This window comes from Rhinolophus sinicus, linkage group LG14 (assembly GCF_036562045.2).
Source record: "Rhinolophus sinicus isolate RSC01 linkage group LG14, ASM3656204v1, whole genome shotgun sequence".
Lineage (NCBI taxonomy): Eukaryota > Metazoa > Chordata > Mammalia > Chiroptera > Rhinolophidae > Rhinolophus > Rhinolophus sinicus.
This window is the reverse complement of record NC_133763.1, coordinates 30,016,221-30,032,785: the sequence shown is the minus strand read 5'-3', so window position 1 is coordinate 30,032,785 and position 16,565 is coordinate 30,016,221. Positions and strand designations below refer to the sequence as shown.

The 16,565-nt window shown below is 38.1% G+C and overlaps 1 long non-coding RNA gene across 1 annotated transcript in view; it reads right to left on the bottom strand.

Moving 5' to 3' along the window:
• The window catches only part of LOC141568549 (uncharacterized), a 40,062-nt gene that overhangs the window by 3,226 nt on the left and 20,271 nt on the right, over positions 1-16,565 (bottom strand). The window lies entirely within an intron of this gene.

The following is a 16,565-nucleotide window of genomic DNA, read 5'->3' as shown; positions in this document are numbered from 1 at the left end:
AAGAAGGGAGGTCAGAGCAAACAGAACTTTTGGAGAACCTAAGTGTACTGGAAGCAGTTCCCCCACATGGAAATTTTAAGACAATATGGACTTTAGGATTTTGGAAGGGTAGGAAATGGCTGAAAATACAGTTTTCTCTCTCTCCATTAACATAGCAGTTTACTTCTTCAGGATGCACTGAACTCCACCTCATCTTGTAGAGCAGGCATGCTGTTGTATGCTTGACTGCACCCTCAGCTACAGTCTAGAGCCCTGATCAGTCTGTGCTTCTTAAAGTGTGGACTATGAATCACCAGAAGCGGAAGCTCCTATAAGCTTGTTAGAAAAAAAAAAAATTTCAGGCCCCACTCTAGACCTATTTGAATCAGAAAATCCAAGAAAGGAGAACAGAAATCTGTGTTTTAACAAGCCTTTCAGGATATTCTGACATACACTTAAGTTTCAAAACCCCTTGTCTAAAGATTTCTCAATCTTTACACAATTGATCTTTGGGGCCAGATAAATTTTTGTTATGGAGGATTTTTAGCAGCATCTTTGGCCTCTACTCGCTAAATGCCAGTAGTACCTTTCCAGTTTTAACAACCAAACATATCTTCAGATATTGCCAAATGCCCTCTTGGGGGCAAATTTGACCCCAGAGAAGAACCAACGTCTAAGATAAGAAACACAATTTTAACCTCAACCCCCAGGCTTACTTAGAATAATTAATTGGTTCACAGTGTGTATGTGACCTAATTTGGTCCAATCCAACTGAAGCCTACAGTTTACATTTGGTGGTTGAGAAAGGAGGGGCTCTTTCTTTGTCTGGATGCTACGCCACCTTCAAAGCTCAAAATTGCTATAGAATTTTGTTCCATAAGTAAAGCTGGCCCAGGAATAAAGTTCACAAATAAAACAGAATGATGAAGTGACAGAGCCAAAGATCAAATCAAACTCTACCTGGAGACTAACCTACCTCTGTATATTTTAATTATATGAACCGAACAAGTTTCATTTTTCCTTTTAAACCAATTGAGTTGGAAATTTTTGTTGCTTGAAAATTCTGATATTACTCTGCCATCTAATGTCTTGCAATAGCTTTTTCATATTCTTCTTAACCTTTCCTCTGTTTTCTTTGCTCTTATTCCCCAAATCATCATCCTTCAAAAATGGTTTCTTGGGCTAAAGATTTTCCTCTAAGTGTCCTCACCGTGGAAAACCTTAATTTACCCATGACTTTAACTATGACCTGTGGGTGAATGACTTTTAGAAATAATCTTCGGTCTCAAAATACAAGGGCTTTTCAACTCCTTTGAATTAATTATTTATTTAATTAATTAATATTTTTGTGAAATTGTGTGTGCATGTGTATGTGTGATTTTTGCTAATACATAGAAATATGTTTAAAATATTTTTATCTTACTCCCAGTATCCATGTTAAATTAACTTATTAAGTTTAATATTTTATCTGTAAAATTTATCTTGGATTTTCTATGCAGACTATCATGACATCTCTAAATATGAAACACCCAACTTATTTTTCAATCCTTTATTGCATTTTCTTACCCAATTCCACTGGCTATGAACTCCAGTACACTGATAAATAGAACTGACAGCTGACATTCTCATCTTTTATTTATATCAGATAAGAATTATTCAGACATTCACATTAGTTATGATAACTGCTGTTAAGTGTTTTGTGGATACTTTTTATTCAATTAAAGACATTTTCTCTCAAATTTGCTAAAATTTTTAATCATTGTTTTTATTATTATAGATAGCTGTTGAATTTTATTTGGTGTTTAATCTGCATTTCTTGAGATAACAAACTTTTTTTTCTATTTTTAATAAAAATTTATTGGGGTGATGAGGGTAAAAGGGATAAAATATATGGATAGCAAAATATTTTATCTTTTTTCCCCTTAATGTTGTAACTTATCTGTCTTGTTCATAATATATGAATGTAGATTCAGTTTCAGTATTTTGTTTGTAATATTTTGTTATTTATTTATTTTAATTTTCTTGTCAAGTATTGGTATTGAGGATTTTTTGCCTCATAAAATGAGTCGAGAAAACTTTACTCTGTTTTTCTTCTCAAGGAGGTTTTTTTTTTTTTTTTCAGTATTTGCCAAAATTCACCTGTGAAGCTTATGTGTTGGGAAATATATACATTTGGGGGTGGGGGAAGAAGGGTTCAATTTCACGGTAAATTTAAAAAGCAAATATACCTTTATTCAAATTATCTATTTCTTTTTTGTCATCTTTAGTAAGTTGTGTCTTTCAAGGATTTGTCCAAGAGGTTCAAATGTCCAATTTATTATTGGCTTATGCATAATATCTTATTATCATGTTAATGTCTGTAGGGTTCATACTTATGTACCTTTTTACCAGATATTGGAAATTTTTCTCTCTCTTCTTTGTTCTGTCTTTCTCTTATCTTGACTAGTATTTATCAATTTTATAAATTTTTCAGAAACTATCTTTTGGTTCTGTTGGTTCTCTCTACGATCATATCATTTTCATTATCATTCCCTACTTGTACTTTCTTTGCATTTAATTTATTGTTATATAAAGATTCTTTTTTTAAAAAATTAAAGTTGATTGGGATGACAATTGTTAGCAAAGTTACATAGGTTTCAGGTGTACAATTCTGTAATACATCATCTATATATATCACATTGTGTGTTCACCCAGTCAGTTCTCTTTCCATCACCATATATTTGATCCCCTTTACCCTCATCTACCTCCCCGCTCCTCCTTTACCCTCTGGTAACCACTAAACTATTGTGTGTCTATGAGTTTTGTTTCTTCATTTGTTTTTTCTTGTTCTTTTGTTGTTTCCAGTTTCATATACCACCATATCAGTGAAATCATATGGCTCTTGACTTTTTCTGTCTGACTTATTTTGCTTAGCATTATAATCTCAAGATCCATCTATGTTGTCACAAATGGCACTATTTCATCTTTTCTTAGGGCAGAATAGTGTTCCATTGTGTATATATACCACAACCTCTTTATCCATTCATCTATCGAAGGACACTTTGGTTGTTTCCATGTCTTGGCCACCGTAAACAAAGCTGCAATGAACATTGGATTCTGATCACCCAATTCCAATGTGTGGAGAGAGGGTTTCTCCAAACACTCAACAAGCAATTTTCTGGACACCAGCCTGGTGTCGTACAATTCAACTCAATTCTGATACTATCTACATGAAGAGAATGTCAGATTTCATAGGTTAAGGATTCAGTCTTATAAGTCTGGCCCCCCAACCTAACTTCAGATACTAATAATGAGTTTAGGTTATCATCTGTGCCTCTGACCAACTGACTATAGATCAGAGGTTCCCTCGCCTTTCTCTTGGGGTTCAATTAATTTGGTAAAGCAGCTCATAAAACTCAGACAAATTTTATACTTACTAGATCACTTATTTATTATAAAAGGATATAACTTAGGAACAGCCAGATGGGAGAGATGTATAGGGCAAGGTACGTGGAAAGGTCTCAGAGCTTCCATGCTGTCTTCAAGGGTGCCATTTCCCTGACTCTTGAGGTGGTCATCAACCCGGAAGGTCTCCAAACTTCATCCTTTTAAGTTTTTATGGACATCTCATTGTATAGGTATGGTTGATTAAATCATTGGCCATTGGAGATCCATTTAACCTTCGGTTCCTCTTTTCTCTCTAAAGGTCAGTTGGATGGGACCAAAAGTTTCAAACCTCTAGTCACATGATTTTCTCCACTGTCAACCAGTCCTCATCTTTAGGTTATCTATGGGCTTTCCAAAAGTCACATCATTAGCATAACAAAAGACCCTTGATTTCTCTCAATATTTAGGAAATTCCAAGGGTTTTAGAAGCTCGGTGTCAGAAACAGGGATGAAGACCAAATATATATTTCTTATTATAAATCGCAATATCACATTATATTTCTAATTTCTTGATATAGATGCTTAAACAATTTAGATTCAGCTATTACATTTGTATATATGTTTTTAAGGCAAAATATTTGCTGTAAACATGGCTTTAGCTGTATATCAGAAAGTTTGATATTCTACTTGCATTTGTCAGTTTAATATGCTTTCTAATGATCATTTGACACATTTGTTATTTAGAATTTTTATTTCTGAATTTCCAGACATGAAAGAATTTTTGGTTATATATTCATTATTGATTTTTAGCTGAATTCTACTTGTCAGAAAAATATTTTGTATGGTTTTATTATTTATTTTTTTCAATTAGTTGACATGCAGTATTATGTTAGTTTCAAGTGTATAACATAATGATACAACATTTATATAACGTATGAATTGATCACCCCAATAACTCTAGAACCCATTGATGAAATAGGTAAAAGTTTACAGGAGTGAGCTTGTGAGCTAGCAGGATGAGCCAGGCAAAGAGTTAACAGGAGCGAGCTTGTGAGTTAGCAGGAACGAGCTTAAAAATTAACTGATTGGTTCTGAATCCCCCAGCTAGCACTGTACCTATAAGTTGACCAAGCACTTTACATCCATCATAGATAGGAAGAGAATGCTTCCTGGGAGAAGCCCCAGCAAGCGGATAAGTGTCCTGCATTTATCATTGATTTATCATTGATGTGAACAAGATGGTTCCCACAAGAAGCCAATTGTAACAGCAATCCCCTGCAAGCTGACAAGCACCCTACATCATGCATAGAAAAATATAAAACCCCAGCTAAACAGAAATCCACTGCAGCTGTCTACTCTAGACTCTGCCCCTGGCAGATCCTCTGCTGATGCTTCTCTCCTCAGCTGCCTTGGATAGCTGTCTTCTCTAGACTCTACCCCCAGCAACAACTCTGCCAGTGCTTCTGTTTTCTAAACAGAAACCCAAGGCAGTCATCTTCTGTATTCACTGCTACAGGTATCCTCGCTACCCGACTTTCAATAAATCTTTTCTTGTTTTCCCAGTTTTCTGAGTCTCGTGAAGTCTTTCACATTCTGCAAACAACCAGGGGTATAAAAAAAATACAGTTTGGTGCCAACACACAGGAGTTCGACACTACTTTCTTCTCTCCCCCGCTGGAGGTTCCCCCCTTGGCTTTCAGGAGCCTCTCATGTATCCTTTCCCTTGAGGGCTGGAAATTGACTTTTGCAGGCCAGGGCCACTCTCCAGTGGAATGAAAGTCTGACCTCTCTGTTGGTTGGGAAATCCCATTGTCAGACATGGTGTGAGACTCCTTTCTATTTCTTGGGGGACAGGCTAGTCATCTTGGCCACAGTCTTGGTGGGCATGGGACAGACACCTAAAAGCCTTTAGGGTGTCTGCCACTTTAAAGAAGTCTCCTGTGACAGGATGACCTGGTAGCGGTTCAGGACTCTAGGACTATGTCCTGCCAGGTGCAAGTCAAAGACCTGCTCATTGGACAGGCACACAAATCAAAGACACACAGTCTCCCTACCCACTGGCCACTCCCTATAGTTCTCTTTGGTGACTCATTCCCCATCTAAATTCTTCTCTTACTTTCTCTGGACATTCGTTACCTCCTCCATGTGTCAGGGGGCTTTTGGTCGGTAAGTGATATGTCTTGAGATGTGCATGGGGTACCAGGAATTCCATGGACTGGGTCCATGACCCTCAACCTTAGGTGTGCTGGGGATGCCCTCACAACTAATGGTCATTTCTTTTCTCTTTTTCTCTGGAGTATGTGGTAACGAATGTGCTAATTCTATAACTCCTGAGTCACACACTGTTCCTTCAGAGGAACTTAGAGGATGCCCCTCGATCTCCTACTCCAGCTATCATGAGACCACCATCCCACACACCATGGGTGGCTCCTCATCTATCCCTCTTGACTACCCTCTTGACTGCTTTCTTCAAAAAGCCAACTCAGTAACTTTCAAGATCTTGCAGATAGCCTGAAGTGTAAACACAGCCACTACTACTGCCTGAGGCGGAGGTAACTGAAGAAAATTTAAAAAGGAGGCACTTTTAGGGGCCGGCCCGGTGGCTCAGGTTGTTAGAGCTCCATGCTCCTAACTCCGAAGGCTGCCAGTTCAAATCCCACATAGGCCAGTGGGCTCTCAACCACAAGGCTGCCAGTTCAATTCCTCGAGTCCCGCAAGGGATGGTGGGCAGCGCCACCTGAAACTAAAATTGAACATGGCACCTTGAGCTGAGCTGTGGCTGAGCTCCTGAATGACTCGGTTGGAGCGCATCCTCTCAACCACAAGGTTGCCGGTTTGACTCCCGCAAGGAATAGTGGGCTGCGCCCCCTGCAACTAGGAACGGCAACTGGACCTGGAGCTGAGCTGGGCCCTCCACAAATAAGATTGAAAGGACAACAACTTGAAGCTGAATGGCACCCTCCACAACTAAGATTGAAAGGACAACAACTTGACTTGGAAAAAAGTCCTGGAAGTACACACTGTTCCCCAATAAAGCTCTGTTCCCCTTCCCCAATAAAATCTAAAAGAAAAAAAAAAAAAAGGAGGCACTTTTAAAAAAACATGAGTGGCTAGTCTCTCAAGCCAGACTTCCACCTGTCTTATTAGGGGCAATTGAAAGTTCTTAGGTCCTCTTTGCAATTGTTGGTAGTTCTGTTTATGTCTATAATCTCTGATATCTGTGCTTGTCGGTATTTTATATGTATTGTTTTTGCCTCTGGATAGTATTACCAGTTCATCTTTAATTCACTTAAAATAAAATTTTAAGTGCTTATATAAATGTAAATAATGAAAACTGACCCAAGTACTTTTCAGGATCATGTGATCCAAGAAAATATTTGATTCTAAGGCTAGTTTAGCTTTTAGTTAAATAGATATGTCTTTTAAGGTTATTAACATTAAATATGGTATCTTTTGTTTTACCTGAGTTTGCAAAAATAAATTCATGTTAGCTCTGTTACAGAATTTGCCAAGAAAATAGACTGGATAATTAACTCTAAAATCTCATAGATTAAAAGTAACTAAAATAAGGTTTTAGATAAAAATTTTCAGTAATAATTATATGATGTGGGTGCTTGACATAGTTTCCCAGAATCTGTTGGTAACTTAATATTTTAGTTTTGCTAAGTTGTACAAAATAATAAAAATTATTGAACATCTAAGTATTTTAAAATAATAAAATGCTGAAACATTAATTATTAGATAGATCTGAGTTCAACGATTTCTGGCTTCTTGTCACAGGAATGTTAAAAGATAAAGATTTGTTAATAAATATATTTTGTATTTTATTACAAAAGCCTATGCTTTTGAATATTGCAATTGAATATTCCTGGATTTGCCAACAGAAATGCTAATTGCTTGCTTTTAGTTATCAGTAAAATTAAGGTTCTAGAGCAGCCAGTTGGCTCAGTGGTTAGAATGCAGTACTCATAACACCAAGGTTGCAGGTTCGATTTCCACATGGATCAGTGAGAAACAATGGCTTGAGCTTGGAGCTGAGCCGCCACTGGTGGGCAGCCAGTTTGCTCAGTGGTTAGAGCGCAGTACTCATAACACTAAGGTTGCTGGTTCGATGCCCACATGGGCCAATTAGCTGCGCCCTCCACAACTAGATTGAAAACAATGACTTGACATGGAGCTGATGCATCCTGGAAAAACACATTGTTCCCCAATATTCCCCAATAAAAACTTAAAAAAAACCTAAGGTTCTAAAGGTTATGGGTTAATTAAGTAAATAAATTTGAATATCAAAAATAAGCTGGTACAAAATTAAAGTTTTCTCTCTTTGGTAAGTAAGACAAAGTTTGTTAGATAATTGTTCTACTACTGATATTATTAAAAAGTTTTTTCCTAAGAAGCAAAGATTATATGTGTTATCAGAATAATTTCTATGTTTGATATTGTCTTTATTAGGTTTTTTGTTATTCAAGAAAAGTAAATCTAAGAACTAATTTTGCTACTGTTAGGGTTCACGTGTCTGTCTCAGTGTCAGATATAGGCCAATATAAGGAAACTTAGCTTAATATTTCCCTAACCTGATAGAGTATTATTATATTTCTGGCACACTGTTACATTCCTAATAAAGAGGCTCAGATCCTAAAAGAAGGCCAGGGAATTTTTACAATGTTTTTTGTTTGTTTGTTTTTTCTGTTTTTCTACAACTGAGATAGGGAAAACAAGGAGAGAAGGAACAATGAGGCCAGAGATGAGCCAGACTTTTGGCTGCATTATAGGCCCAAGTCCAAAGCCACCTCAGGGCCACACTGGCAGCCCCAGAATAGGAACACCAGGTAAAGGAGCCTGCTTTGGATGTGAAAGCCCAGACCACTGGAGTAAGTAATGTCCTAATCCCCCAAAGCATATGTGCCCCTGTGCAAACTAAAAGGGCACTGGAGGGGGGATTATCCCCTGCTCTGAAGGGATCAGGAACCAACTTCTTCCCCACAAATGGCTGTGATCAACTGACAGGCCTGAAGGTCCCAGGGGCTCCCAAGAAGAAAATAGCCATGCTCATCACAGGGGTGGAACTGCGGTTGACTGTTGATGTGGCAGGTAAGCCTGTTAATTTCCTGATGGATATGAGAGCCACTTACTCTGTCTTGACCGCTCACTCTGGATCTGTTTCCTCTGAAACCTGCTTGGTTGTAGGGATAAATAGAGCACCTAGATTTGGGGTCATTTTCAACCTATTTGTTGCCAATGACTTGTACCTTGGAGAAAAAGTAAAACGAGCAAAAGGACTCTAGAAAAAGTTTTATCAGGAGATCTCTAAGCCCTGGCCCTAGTTGCTGCACATTGCTTTGGATTCTAACCTCAATTCTGTTATTTCCTGGAAATATGGGGACCTCCTCAAGAAATATTGGGACCTGTACCTCCCATAGGCCAGCTCTTCTGCCTGTCATAGTCCTGTAAAACCAAGGGATCAAAAACTATTAAAAGCCTAGAAAAGAAGGGTCCTCAACAGACCAGTTAACTCCTAAATAGTAGGAACCTTATAGGGTTCTCCTGAGCATCCCAACTGCTGTCAGGAGGCAGAGTTAGTGGCTGTGTCCCCTTCCTTCCAATCAAACCTGTTTCATTTAATTCTCTACGGAACTCCCTCAGAAAGAGAGGCTGTTGCACCTGTTTCTGTGAAACAATTGAATATCTTAAGCTCTTCTTCAATCAAGTAAGTCAAACTCCCAAGACTGATACGTAATAATGAGTAACCCCAGATTCCTGGAGCTGCTTTTTATTACCTTTCTCTTAAGAGCTCTTGTTTTCCTCTTTACTTGTACTCCACCTGAGATCCCCTTTCTACTCTTGGGGATACTAGTTATAGTCCCTTCTCTCACCTTTACTGGTTCCCCTCCTTATTATTCCTGGGAATTTTTATTTAGACCATACCTCTTTAACCTGGTTAAATTTGTCTCTCCCAGAATTGAATCTATTAAATTACAGATGGTTCCAGCCCATCCTAACAAGTGGCCCTGAAACAACCCTCAGCGCCATAGATCAGATCTCCAACTCCTAGCCTGGAGCCCCTAGCTCTGTCCAGTCCCTAGATGACATTGCCTAGACTTTCTGAGTCCCAGTCACTATGCCATTCTTGACCAGTAATCTCTTAGGTAGGGACAGCTCTATGCCCTTACCCAGCTGTGAAGCAGTTGCAGAAGACAGACCTTCATCCCAATTTCCAAAGATTTTTTATTGCTGATCATAGATGGGGGAATGATGAGACAGGCAAAGAGTTAACAGGAGCGAGCTTGTGAATTAGCAGGAATGAACTTTAAAATTAACCACTTGCTCTGAATCCCCTGCCTAGCACTGCACCTGTAAGCTGACAAAAACCTTACATCCATCATAGATGGGAACAGAATAGTTCTCAAGGGAGGCCAACTGCAATGGCAACCCCTTGCAAGTTAACAGCCACCCATCATAGATGGGAACAGAATGGTTCCCAAAAGAAGCCCCCTGCAAGCTGACAAGTGCCCTGCATTTATCATGGATGTGAACAGGATGGTTGCCATAAGAAGCCAATTGTAACAGCAACTCCCTGCAAGCTGACAGGCACCCTATATCTTGCATAGAAAAATATAAAACCCCCGCTAAACAGAAACCCACTGCAGCTGTCTACTCTAGACTCTGCCCCTGGCAACTCCTCTGCTGGTGCTTCTCTCTTTTCTAAACAGAAACCCATGGCAGCCATCTTTTTTAGACACTGCCATGGGCATCCTCACTGCTCAACTTTCAATAAACTTTTCTTGTTTCCCTACTATTCTGAGTCTTACGAATTCTTTCACATTCTGTGAATGACCAGGAGTACCCCAAAACAAAAACAAAACAAAAAATGAAAAAACACCCATCTTATATCTCTATTGTCTTAAATTTTTGTAATTTATTCACATTGCTTCATGGATAAATATGTCATCATTTTTTAAAACTTTATTGAAGTATAATTGATATACAAAAAAGTTACACACATTTTTACACACAAAAATTAAACAATGAGTTTCAGCATATGCATATGTCCATGACAGCATCACCACAACCGAGGCACTAAGCGTATTTATCACCTCCAAATATTTCCTGTGTTCCTGTGTGTGTGTTTGTGTGTGTGTGTGTGTTTTGTAAGAACACTTAACATGAAATGTATCATCTTTGTATATGTGACGTGCACAATACCATATTGCTAACTATAGGTACTGTGGGCAAAAAAAGTGATAAGATAGGTATGGATAAACAGGAATGAGCCTGGGGACAGCCATTTGTCTCCAGCTTAAGCTTACACAACATCTTCGAAGGTTGCGATAACAGCTTAATCACACCCTCCTGCACCCCAACGAATGAAGTGCCTTAGGGAAGAAGCTAGCCACAATGGAAAATTCCCTGGCAGACTAAAGCAATTGGTTAGAGAATATAAAACCCCAGCTAAACAGAAACTTGTTGCAGCTGTCTAACCTAGACTCTGCCCCCAGTAACTCCTCTGCCAATGCTTCTCTTCCTAATTAAACTTTCTAACTTCTACTCCTTTGTGCCTTGTGAATTCTTTCACAATGTGCAAGCGAGCAACCATGACAAAAAGGGGCCACATACTGAACTTGACAATCTTGGGGGAGGCTGCATGGCAGGACCTACAAACTCAGAGACCTAAATTAGCCACATAGGATGATCTGAACATAAAATTCCTAACTAAAAGTGGGTTGTGGCTGGTAGTCACATCCTTGGCTTGTAGCTTCCTTCACAAAGTTCAATCTTTACCTTAAGTGAGACTGTCTATTGTCTTTTTGCATCAAAGATAACATACCCTTGGAATGTCAGAGTAATCCCTTTTTCCATACCTCTCAGGGCACAACCGCACCAGAGCACCAGACCGCAGAATCCCTCATTGTTATACTGTTCCCCATCTCTGTGTGCTGTAAATGTTAATTATTAACTATCCTGTGCCCACCAATATAAAAGAAGCATGTGTCCCGCAATTGTATTTTTTATCCAATTCCAGAAATGTCCCCACTCTGCTTTCTCCCATCCCCTTAATCTACCACCAATGGATTTTGTGTAACTCTCCTTATGTCTCCTCCTTTGACTCTAATGTATAAAATAAGCTGCAAAACTGCCATTCTCTGGAGCATTTTCTTAATCTGTTGAGGTTTTGCTTCCTGGCATTTGTCATCAGTTTGGCTCAAATAAACTCATTAAACTTCTCTACAGGTTTGGATGTTTCTTACGTTGACAGTACTGTGTAGGGCAGATCTCTAGAACTTATTCATATAGCATAACAAAACTTTATATCCCATTCCCCGTTTCCCCCTCCCCCAGCCTCTGCTTCTATGAATTCTGGGCTTATATAGGAAGAGTAGCTTCTATGAATTTGACTATCTTAGATATTTTTTGTAAGTGGAATCATGCAGCATTTTTCCTTGCATGATTAGCTTATTTCACTTAGCATAATGTATTTTAGGTTCATCTATGTTGTCACAAATTGCAGGATTTCCTTTTTTTAAAAGGATGAATAATATTAAATTGTATGTACATAGCACCAAAGTGGGTAGTGCTCCCAGACCCAGAGGGCAGGGTAGGGACCTGCAGGTGAAGGAACTAAGACTGATTTTTTACTTCTTGGGAGAGTTTTGCAAAATACAGTCACTGGAAGCAAGACACTGAATCATTGAGCTGAATCCCAGGTGCAGGGGGGAGGGGCGGGAGGAAATCCAAAACCACATACAGGCTTCAGCTGAAAAGTGAGCAGTTTTTAAATAACAAATAGAAACTCTTGGTTTTAGAAGCTCAAAGGTGGCAAACTTAAGAGCTTAATTTTCTCTTATTTGCACACACTGAACATAGATTCCCAGGAGGGCAGAAAAAGGAACCATCTCTGTAAAGACTGCTGGGTTATGAGGAGAATCAGAAGATCAGGCAGGATGGGGACCACGGACAAGTGCCCTGTAGGCCTTTACTTCTTCCTCTCACACTCCTTTACTTCCTAAAGCAGAGCAAAGCAGCATGACTTTAGGACTGCCTCTAGGATTTCCTGAGAGAACTTGAAGGGGATATTAGGCTTTATGAGAAAGTGGGAAAGAAATTAAAATTGTCTTCCAGAAGAACAGACAGGTCGTCTTGGGCTAATCATCCCAGGACATGGATCTTTCTTCCCTGCTACCAACACCAAGGAATACAAACTCACACCTGCACATCTCCTTGTTTTTAAGGGATTCTGTTTTTAAGCATGGGTTCTAAGACAGCCCACTGCCCTCAAGGCTGGAAGTCGAGGCAGGTGGTAAACTTGGCTGGAGGCTCCAGGCTCAGTGGCTGAACAGAGGGGCTGCCCCCTCCCCTGCTGTTGTGGGGGGTAGGCAGGGATGTCTAGGTTCCTTTTTTCTCACCACCATGCTAGAAACCTTGTTTCTCTTTTATGTTTCAATTATACCTAAACACTACAGTAAGAACCTATATTTGCCATGATACAGTCACCAAAACAGGAAGGTCAAATCCAAGACCCCAAGGGTTGAAATGAGGTTTAGGGATGTTAAACAATTGGCAGGAATCAAATTAAAGATGATTCATCCTGCTGTGCAGGCAGCAGCCAGGCCAACTCCTAAATGGAGGCATTTAATAGTGTACCTACAGCTGCCATCCCAGAGGAAATGCCTTGCATGTCTTAAGCCTCAAACCTTTGGAATGTTAAAACAAGACAAAAATAAAATAAAATAAAAATCTTTGGACTAGGCCTAAAGCAATATTGTATCCTAAAGAACTGTTTGCAAGAATAACAAGCAAGCAGATATTATGACTAAGGGACTGATGGCTACTGGACTGAAAATGTAAAAATATTGTTAACATCCCTATGTTAGCTTATCTGCACCAATAGAAATGCCTTTCTTCTATTGATGCAATAGCCCCCCTTCCCTTTCTCATAAATATCCCTTGCCTTTTTCTCCTAATCAAAACACTATTTGGGCTTCTGCTTGAATCACTGATTCCCGAAGAGCTATACTTTTTAATCTCAAATAAGTGCTTGTTGCCTTTCACTTTGAAAGGACTTTTATTTTTAGGTTTATAACTTTAATTCCATTTATCCTGACTTATATGCTGCAGTTGCCATATATTTTATTTTGTACAGTAAATCTAAAATTTTAAATAAATTTAAAGATAAAATTATCTAACATAGTAAATATTTATTTATTTATTTTTATAATTTTTTTAAAAATTTTATTTATTTAAGTGTGGTTTATAACTTTAATTCCATTTATCCTGACTTATATGCTGCAGTTGCCATATATTTTATTTTGTACAGTAAATCTAAAATTTTAAATAAATTTAAAGTTAAAATTATCTAACATAGTAAATATTTATTTATTTATTTTTATAATTTTTAAAAAATTTTTATTTATTTAAGTGTGGTTTTCCAGGACCATCAGCTTCAAGTCAAGTGGTTGTCTCAATCTAGTTGTGGAGGGCGCAGCTCACAGTGGCCCACATGGGGATTGAACCGGCAACCTTGTTGTTAAGAACACTGTGCTCTAACCAACTGAGCTAACTGGCCAGCCCATGTTTACTTTTATTTGTTTACCCTTTCCATTGCTCAATTTTACTGTTAGGGATAGGGGCCACCAATGTCCATTGACCTTAGTCAAATCAGAAATTATTCAAGTCTGGATTTCAGTCCCTGTGATGGCTGCTGTATGTTTTCTATTTTTGATTCACTTTTATTCTTACAGTATGAGGCTTTGGAATATAAAGCTTTAGCATTTCAACCTAAAGCCTGTGGTGTTTACCAGGCCTTCCCTTTCTATGTAGTCTCCAAATTCCAAGTTTTGTCTTCTTAGTCCCATGATTCTGTGGAAGATTCTGCTCAGGCTTTTGGCCTCTCAGGTACCATAGATGCCTGTCGGTAAATGAAATGTGGTTCCAAATGCCAACTCAGTTCCACCTCTCAATACTTCTTTCCTTTTCTGATTCAAGGCCCTCCAAGTCCTCACTGTCTTGGCAGTTTTCAGATGTCATGAAATGGATGATATTTTTCAAAATATATCTTTACTAGCTGTTCTCAGCAGGATAGTTTTTCCTAAACAATATAATCTACCACTATTAGAAGTAAAATTCCAGTGTTACTTTAAAAGTCAATAAAATTGATTAAGATTATGCTGCCATGACTGGCTGGTGGCCAGCATGAGCAGCTGGCAGCCAGCCAGAGCTGCCGTGAGCTGCTGTGAGTGGCCAATCAACAATCGGGGACCGACTGTCTCAGCTGTGGGGAGCACAAGGCTCATACCATTATGGGCCAGGGAGCTGTGTCCTACACAACTAGACCAAGAAACAATGGCTTGAAGGTGGGGGGGGACGGAAAAAGGGGAAAATAAGATTATGACCTTGAAAGTTCAAAAATTTATTTAGTAGTGAGGGATGCAGATAAAAACTTTAACCTATGGCATTAGCACATTTAGGCACCATTACAAGGGAGACATTTGATTCCTCAAGTTATAGAGATCATATATGTTGATGATGATGGTGGTGGCATTCTAATGATGATGGTGGTGGCATTCTAGGAGCTAATGATTTGAAAATGTTTCGTGTGTGCTTTTTTAGTTTTTTACACACTTCTCATTTAATTCTCACAGTCATCCCATGAAGAAAGTGATAAAATTGTTCTAATTTTACAGGTGTGGCTGCCAAATTTACAGAATTGGGAGATTTCTTCAAGTTATATCCACACAGAGCCAGATAGGCTAATAATATTTTTGTTTCAATTAGTATTTTTAGTGACTTTTGGGGAAAAGAAAAACTTAGAACATTGTGCATAGAGATGACTTTAGAGCTTGAATGTGGTACTCAATTTGGAGAGTCAATTTATAAGCAAAAGTTAGGGAAATGGATAAGCAGAGATAGAAGTGGTCACTGACATAGTTAGGAGAAGAGGTGATAACACGTCCTCAAAATCCTAATAAAACCCAAAGTATAAAATATATATAAGTTCACAAAATATAAATAAATTAAAACATATGGGAAAAGAGACAAATCTTCCTTACACATGAATTCCAAACAATCTATGTAGATTATCCCCTTCCAGGAGGTGGAACTTGATTCCTTCCCCTTGAATTGGGTTGGACTTAATGTATTACTGCCAATGAATTGAGTTTGAACAGGTAAAATAGTAACTTTACAGTAAATAAACCTGGCAGACACAACCTTAATGAAGTGATCAAGGTTAACATCACCAGTCATAAGTCATGTTGATATCATGTGTCCCTACTATGACATAATGAGAAGGGCATTCTACCTCTGTGGTATTCCTCCCTCAAAACCACAACCCTAAACTAATCATGAGAAAATCATCAGACAAACCCAAAGTGAGAAAAATTCTACCTAATTGCTGACTAGTACTCTTTGAAATTATCAAGGTCATGAAAACAAGGACAGACTGAGAAGCTGTCACAGATCAGAGAATACTATGGAGACATGATAACTAAATGCGGTATGATAACCTGGATTGAAACTTTGAACAGAAAATAGAAATTAATGGAAAAACAGATGAAATCTGGAAAAAAAAATCTGTACTTTAGTTAATGATAATGTACCAATGTTCATTTCTTAGTTTTGTCAAATTTACCAGAGTTGTATAAAGTATTAACTTTAGGGGAAGGCAAGTAAAAGTTATATGGGAACTCTTACCATTGAACCTTTTCATTAAATCTAAAATTATTTCAAAATAAAACATTTATTTTAAAAGGTCCTAGTAAAATCTTTAAAAAGTCTAGAATTTCTAAAGTATATTACCTGATAAGATCACCTACACAAGTGTGTGCCTTATAAAATAGCACTTATTCTAAGAGCATACACCATATGATATAAACTAAGAATAACTGAAAAAAAATTCCTGAAGTATGAACAGTAGAAATAAAAGTGTAGTTAGAAATAGATATATAACATGTTGAATCAATGGGAATGAAAAATACAAAGGCTGAAATTCAGTATTAAATCCGTTATTTAAATACTTTGTCATTGGAAAACTTCATGAACTTATTGAGAAATGTCAACTACCTTCGCTAGAGATGATCAGAGAAGTGGCACTTATTGAATAGCCTTATTGAACAGCCACTCCATCTTCTGTTATACTTCACTAATAATACAAGGAATAAAGGAACAGTAATCTTCAGCCATAGAAAATAACATATCATAGACTGGGTAATGTGGATGAAGAAGGG